We start from the raw sequence: 8,219 nt of genomic DNA, 5'->3' as shown, positions 1-8,219 counted from the left end.
AAAAAAAAAAAAAAAAAAAAAAGCTCTTTACTCTGACCAAATGGCCTACAATGGATGGGCATCTGCCCACCACGCTCCCGCTCCTTGTATAAAGCCCTCTAACTCTGTTCCTGCTTTAGGGCTCTCCTAGCTATTCCCTCTTTCTAGAAAGCTCTTCTTTCAGATGTTCAGTTGGCTTAACTCCTTCTTGTCATTTAGGTCTCAGCTCAGATTTTACTTCCCCAGAGAGGCCCTCTGACTACTCAAAATAAATTATTATTGTTTATATATTTTTATATAATTATTTTCTATCAATCCTATCCATATCCAGTTATATCCTATTATATTTTTCTGATTGATTTTAATCCTAGCACTTATCACTGCCTGCTCTCTTTTTATCTATTCACTGTCTGTCTACATAGAATAGAACCTGCATACCACCAGGTACATTGTCCTGCTTATTCAGTTTGTATCCTTAGGGCCTGAAGCAGTGCCTTGCCCAATTTAAGCAGCAGTGTGTATCTGACAAGTGAACGAACAAAGACTTTCTGAGCATGAAAAGTGAGAGGAACCCGCAGTTAGAATGTGTCAGGCGAGGTTCAAGCCTTTACCACCAGTATTCATTTTGATCCTCATAAAATCCTTTAAGTTAGGTATTGTCCCCATTTGACAGGTGGGGAGACTGAGGCTCTGAGAGACTAAATAAGGAGACCAATCCAACAGCTCATAAATTACAGAGCTGAAGTTCTAACTGGTTTCCACATACTTTCTACTATGACACAAACTGGAGATGATATGTACGTAATATAGCCAATATTTTAGAAATAAGAGTGCAAGCAAGCTATTGAAAAGTATTAAGAACAATGTTTAGTTCTGGGTCAACTAAGGAAGATACCCTTTTTGACCTAATCTTTCTATAGCCAGAAAAATTAATAGAAGGGGTAAAGATTTCCACAATAGAAGGTATGCTCAGAGCAGATGGCTTAAAATAGAAGTTTTAAATTTTAATGAAAGGAACGTTTTTAAAAGGGAAAAAAACAGTGGAATATTTTTACTATCCTGTTTTGAGATTCAATACCAAGAGGAATAATGTAAGTCATGATTGGTGGCGGTGGAGGGGACACAAATGGTTTTCTAAGATGCTCTTTGCCTAGTACAGTCCTACCCAGGCATAGCACCATAGTAGGTGTTCAAAAATATTTGTTGAATGCCTGAATGAGAGAATTAGAGTATGCAAGTCTATGTAGGACTCTTTCCCTCTCCCATGTGCCCTTTACTATGAGCAGAGGTGAGAACAGGGAGACTTCACGTGGCTATGTGGCTGGAAATCAGTCAGCAGACTTCCCCAGGATGCATAGGTCAGCCCCAGTGCTACAAGTGTGTGAACATTCTCCTCCTGCTTCTGGGTCCCCATCCTATCACCTCCATGCCCATTTATCCCTCTTACGCCTGTAAGGGAGTGAAGACTTGATGGGTTACTTTACAAAGATTACCAACTCTCTCTCCTGTTATATCTTAATGACCCAGCATCCATCTTTTGCTATTGTAGTTATGTGTTGGGAGAGCATGATTTAATCCATGATATATTGCATTCTTGGTGATAACAAGCTATAAAGAATGGGGTCCCATTGTCACTTATTTCAATAAATTTCAAATTACTATATAGAAGTGCTAGGAATAATCTCATGAATAAAAGAAATAAAGGGGGAATTTATGACATCTTTACATTCTCTAAGGAAATAATTCACGTACCAAAATAAGAAACTAAATGTAGGTAATCAAAACTCAAGGTGTTTAAAGATGAGCTATTATTTTACAAGATCTGAAATAACCACTTGGAATGCAATGAAAAGCGGGAAGGACGCCAGCTTACAGAGAACCAGTGTCATGAACCAATACAACCATTTATGGATAAAATTATCCAGGTCAAAACAAACAAGGTGATTCAATTTACAAAGGACGTAAAAGACAATAGGAAAAGATCCTTTGTATACCCAACAGAAAAGCAGAGGGGAAGCTCTATCTCTTGATTAGATGTGGAGATGCCAGGATAGATAATGCCAAAGATGCGTTTTAATGGAAAGTTGTGCTAACATTGGAATTGTATGTCAGGTTACCCAGGCAATAGACTCTGTAGTGCATATTTGTATACAGGTGATTTCGGGGGGGAGTGGTCTGGGAAACAACCCCTGTGGAGGTGTGAAGGAAGCGGGATGGGGTGGAGAAGAAATTGCAACAGAGGCCTAGAGCTGGGATGGCCCTTCAGAGATATCCTAAATTGACGCAAGGGGATGGGGCCTTTGTACCCCTATATTGACCAATTAGAGAGATGTGTTCTGCCCCAGGGAAGGGGTGCATCTTTGAGCAAGGCAGCTCCCTTCAGCAATCCCTGGGGAGGCATTCAGCTGTGAACCACCTACAGCTACCACTTTTGGCAGCTGGGGGACTGAGTGGCTCAGTTCTAAAGGGGTGGGGAGTCTCCCCAGAGCACCACAGTGTCTAATCTACTGGAGGCAACAGCAGGGGCTTGAAAAGAGAGAAGATGATAGAATGTTGCTTAACATAAAATATTTTCTAAATGTGATGCTGTGTTGACCAGCTGCTTTTCCTGGGCCCCTATAATAAACAGCCTTAGTGTAGTTCACTTCCACGCCTGGCCCCCTTCAGACTCAAGGTGGAACAATCTGGAAACATAAATCCAGTCGTATTATACTTCTGCTTACTACCCTTCAATGATTTCATATCTTACATATTATAAAGTCCCAACTCTTTGACATGCCTTTAGGTAGGGTGACCATAGAATTTATTGTGCAAACCAGAACACTTTGGAGAGGCAAAGGAGGCCTTATCAATAATTACACAGGGGCAAAGGTCTAAACCAGGACTGTTCTTGGCAAACTGGGATGTATGTTTGCCCTACCTGTAAGGCTCCTGATGCTGTCACAGCCCCTCTCCCTCCTGTCACCCTCTTCCCAAAGTTCACTCCCCTTTGCCCTCCATTAGGTCCTGGACCAAATGAAACTCTCACCCTGGGACCTTTGCGTTCATCACTTCCTTCCACCTACTGTTTAAGGCTACCCTTTCCCATTTTATTTAAATCTCAGCTTAAATTTTTCCTATTCAGTGGCCTTCCCATTTATTCTCCATCATAGTACCTGTTTATTTTGTCCACAGTCTTAACTATGATATGAAATTACAATCACTCGATTTTAAGCTCCATGAGGACAAGAATCTACACTGTCTTGCATCCCAGTGTATCCCTAGCCATTAATTAGCCCAATGCTAGTCCATACATGTTCAGTACTCAATAACTACAAAGAAGGGAATAAATGAAGAGCTTGGGAAATTGTTCTGAAACAAAACTTTGTGTGTGTGTGTGTGTGTGTGTGTGTATTCAGTGAAATGCCCAAAGACCAGCCAAGGACAAACACATCACCTACACTGGGAATCGCGGATGTGGCTGCTGACCCTGGAAATGTGGACATAGAGGAATGCAAACCATTAAACAATCAATTTGCAAACACCCAGAGGATCACAGGCTGCTGGATAATAACCGACAGTTTAGTGATGGGGAGATAGTGTCAGAACAATCTAATTTCCTTTTAAGACAGAAGGACCTTCATCAAAAGCACTTATTAAGTGTCTACCCAACAGGAGAAGCCTGTTGGAGGTGGAGGGGCTTGTATTCAGCTGTGAAGCATCAGATTTAATATGTGTCTTGACTTCAGCTAAAATCTGATTTTGCTTCTCTGGTAATTTCCTCTCACGGGCCAAAGAAATATGAGCTCCTTACAGTAGAAGGTGGTAGTAGAATAGTTACAGGGTTAAGCCCCAAATAATTACTAAAGCCTTTGAACGTTGAAAAAACCCCTCATGATTAAAGGTGAAATTATTTTAAAGGTGAAAAGGATGACCTTTTGCTCAGGTCACAGGAGGTTAACTTTTCAGTGCTCTGCCTCCTAACACCTGACCGTCCCAGAAACCAGAATTGCACTGGAATTAGCAGGTAAGTTGTTCTAGGTTCGGTTGGAATGTTTACTGAATGCCCTCCTTTGAGAGAGGGTCCAAACGAACTACTGGAAGTGTAAACGTTGATACTAATTCACACATAAGCATCCAGGTCAGAGTTGGAGGCAAAAAGTAATGCACCTTCAGCGGTCAAGAGGTCATATGGATGTTCCCAGATATCAGTGCCAGGTATTTTAACCTTGACTTTTAGACAACATTTTGGGTCAAGCTGACACAGACTCATCTTAGCATCCAGCCCTACAGACCTTGCATGTGTGTGAACTGACTACAAAGCAGCTGAAAAATTACACAGCAAAAAAAACAGTTAAAAAATCTTAAAGGCAAGGTCCTGGGGAGATGAGACCCTTAAACATATCGATAATTAAGGGTATGACTTGTCCCAGCTATGGGGATGGGCAGGCCACCAGGAGAGTCCCACCAGCCAATGAGAAGTCCACATCAGAGAAGTCAGCAATGGTACTGGGGACCTGGCCTCAGCTGCAACATCCTACCCTATAAAGACCGAAAAGCAAGATAGGATCCCAGACTTTAGAAACCTCTTTGGGGAATGTTGAAAAAAAAGCCTTATATCTGTCCACAGGGAGATATGGTAGGGACAGCATGGTTACCAGAAGAAGCCAAGTGCAGCAGCAGTGAGGGTAGGAGACCAAATGGGATCTGACATTCCTTCACGTACTCAACGTTTGAATTTATTTGTGGATGGGTACAGTACTAGGCTGGGATATAGTGTGAACAAGACAGATGCCAACTTTGTTCGCATGAAGCTTAGAGTTTCCAGAGAATCTATATGAACTAACCTGCTGGACCATTATATTTCCAGGCCTATGGAGAGTGGTGGAGTTTGGGGAATAACTGAATGTAGGAGCACAGGGATTAGGAAAAATGGGGGTAATTGGTTTTAAGTAATCTCAGGTATCCAGGAGCAGAAGCCTGCAGAGACAGAGAGCCCAATCCATACAATCCATTTTATGTTCTGGGATGTGTTATTGTCCTGAAAGGGGAAAAAGGTATTTGAATGTTTGCCACATTCAGGTTGCAGGAAGGTTTCTGCTCTCTGTATCAGTCAGGAACATTCAACACTATTGACCACAATCTCTTCTTGCCCATACTACCCTCTTGGTTTTGGTGATACTATATGTACCTTCTCATCTGCCCCTGACTTTGCTGGTTGTTCCTTCTCATCTTCCTTTGTTGGCTTCTTCTCAATTGCTCAACCCGTAAATGTTGGCCTGTCCCAGGTCTCTGTCCTGGGCTCCTGTCTCTTCTAATCACTGTCCTCAGGTGAACTCATGCCACCCAGGGCTTATATCATCTTCATGCTAGTGACCCTCAACCTACTTCTCCAGTGCTGACCCCTCCCCAGGACTCCAGGCCCACGTGGCCCTCACATGCTTGGTCTCTTTCCTGTCCTAGTAGACGTCTCAGACTCGAGTTGCCTGACCCTCAAGCCTGCCCTCCCCTAGCCTCTTGCATTTCAGCTCATTTAATTACCAAACAAAGATCTAGATGTTACCCTTGATTCCTCTCTCTCTTTTATCTCCCGCATCCAATTCATCCCAAGTCCTGTCACTTCTTCCCCTAAAACATACTTCTCTTAATCTCCATTACTATAACTCTGGCTCAGGCTAAATTATTGAAGGAACTTCTTAACTGATTCCCTTCTTCCACTTCTGCTCCTTAATAACCACTCTATGCCCATCAGCCAGAGGGATTCATTTAAACATTAATCAAATTGTGTTGCTCTCTCTTGATTTAAAAAACGATGATGGCTTGCTTCGTGCATTTAGCATAAAATCCAAATTCTTTTTCCCAGCTTAAAAGCCCTACATGCTCTGTTCTTTGCCCCCACCCACCCGCCTTCCCTTTCCCATTGTGCTCTAGATACACAGTCTTCTCGCTGTTCTCGAGACACCCCATATTCCAGCCTCAGGGCTTTTGCACTTGCTCTTCCCTCTGCTTAGAGTGCTGTTCCCCCCATCTTCACATGGCTCATTCTATGCTGGTGTTCAGATCTCAATCTAAATGTTTCTGCAATGAGACTTCCCTGGCCATAAACCTAAGGTAACCACATAGTTACTCTTTATCATATACCCTTTCAAATAGTCTGTATATTGCTTACTACTAGCTGATATTTTTATTTATTTGCTCATTTATTTACTTATTTGTAGTTGGTCTTCACCCATTGGAATGCAGACTCTAAGAGAGCAGGGACATTGCGTCCCCAGAACTTGGAATGGTACCTGATTTCTGTAGGAGTTTAACCAATACCTGTAGGATAAATGAGTATGTGAATGCATGAAGGGTAGAGTTGAACCACCCTGTCATGCACATGTCCTCTCCCTTAGATGAATAAGTACATCAGCTGACTATTGCTGTATAACAAGTCACCCCAAAACTTAGTGACTTAAAACAACAAGCATTTATTATTGCTCACAAGTCTACAGGCCAGCTGGGTAGTTCTGCTGACTAGGGCCAAGTTTGGCTGATCTTGGTTTGGCTCACTCGTGTATCTGCGGTCAGCCAGCAGGTTGGCCGAGGGCTGCTTGGTCTAGGAAGGCCTCACTTTCTCACAAGTCTGGCAGTTGTTTGTCTGTCAGCAAGGGTGACCGTGGGACGGGGCTGTGCATCTCTCGCATTCAGCAGTCCCAGCTTGTTCATGTGGTCCTAGAGTTCAGGAGAGTGTGCAGATGCTCAATGCCTCTCCACGCTGAGGCTTACAACTGGCACATCATCACTTACCCCACATTCTGTTGGTCAAAGTGAGTCATAGAGCCAGGCCACATTTAAAGGGTGGGGAAATTAACTTCACTTATCAACAGGAGGAAATGCAAATCCACGTTGCAAAGGTGTGGCCACAGGGAGAGGGCAAGGACCGGGGGCATGTTTGTAATCCCTCTGCCGCATTAAGGATGACAACAGAAGTGGTCACTGCTCATGAGCCCCTTTCCAGAGGAGATCGTAAAGAGCCTGTATGAATCCTTTCCATCTGTCTACAAGCATGGAGTTGGTCACAAGACCCAACGTGTCCTCGGTTGTACGCGTGTCCGCGTACAGTGACTGAGGGGTGGCAGAAATTGGCCCCTGGGTACACTGCTGTCCACACAGCTGTGCAGACTCACCTGTGGCCAGTGGATCTCCAACCCTTCACTCTCACTGGGACGGCACCTACTTCCATGTTGCACTCAGGGCAGGGCCTAATGAGGTGGTAACGCCTCTGTGAACCCACCTGAGAAGGTGGCAAGCATCAGGAGTACTTTTAGCGCCAGACAGCTCCCAACTTGCAGGCAGCTGGTGAAAAACGATGTTAAATCAAAGGGCTCTTTTCTGTTTTTGGAATAGAACTCAAATGACTCAGAATGAAAAGGGCTTGACACAGGTGTCTTAAGGGAACGCCTTAAAAAGTGAGGAAAACAGCATGCTCGGCCTTGTCCATTCCTTCTGTGCAGAGTAGTACGTCTGCATCCTGAGAAATTCAAGGTTAAGCAAAAAGAGAAAGCATTTGTTCTAACAGACACGTTCTTACATTTTTGCCAAAAATGCATACACTGTCATCAGTATTTAGCCGTTTTTCATGATGTCTCGATGAACCAAAGCTTGCCATTGGATCACAGAATTTAAAAGCTAACTCTAGGGGGATTAACAACTAGTTTTAGGTGTCTCACTGAGTGGAAAAAGCTTCCCTGTCCTGCCTCTCTGTCCGATTCTTCTCTCCCTTCCCAGCTGCCAGTTCAGGTTTCACTTCTTTCTCCACACTCATGCAGACGACTGTGTTTGACTTGAACGTATCGATTTCAAGCAGGTGAGAGTGGACGTAGTGAGTCAGCTTGACAAATATTTAGATCACTTAAATGTCCTTTGCTATCACTTGAACTGAATGTTTCTTTTCCCCAACCATTTCACTCAACCATCTATCTCTCCGGCATAAAATACTCAAATTCTTTCTAAATTTCACGTATTAAAAAAATACTTCTAGGGCTTCCCTGGTGGCACAGTGGTTGAGAGTCCGCCTGCCGATGCAGGGGGCGCGGGTTTGTGCCCCGGTCCGGGAGGATCCCACATGCCGTGGAGGGGCTGGGCCCGTGAGCCATGGCCGCTGAGCCTGCGCGTCTGGAGCCTGTGCTCCGCAGCCAGAGAGGCCACAACAGTGAGAGGCCCGCGTACCGCCAAAAAAAAAAAAAAAAAAAAAAAGAACTTCTATTGTTTGGCTACAT

The 8,219-nt window shown here is 43.8% G+C and overlaps 1 long non-coding RNA gene across 1 annotated transcript in view; it reads left to right on the top strand.

The window, feature by feature from the left end:
• The window catches only part of LOC112395232 (uncharacterized), a 119,423-nt gene that overhangs the window by 104,310 nt on the left and 6,894 nt on the right, over positions 1-8,219 (top strand). The gene's annotated exons all lie outside the window — the stretch shown is intronic.

This window comes from Neophocaena asiaeorientalis, unplaced genomic scaffold (assembly GCF_003031525.2).
Source record: "Neophocaena asiaeorientalis asiaeorientalis breed wild unplaced genomic scaffold, Neophocaena_asiaeorientalis_V1.1 scaffold258, whole genome shotgun sequence".
In the NCBI taxonomy this organism is placed as follows: Eukaryota; Metazoa; Chordata; class Mammalia; order Artiodactyla; family Phocoenidae; genus Neophocaena; species Neophocaena asiaeorientalis.
This window is presented reverse-complemented; position numbering and strand designations above follow the sequence as displayed.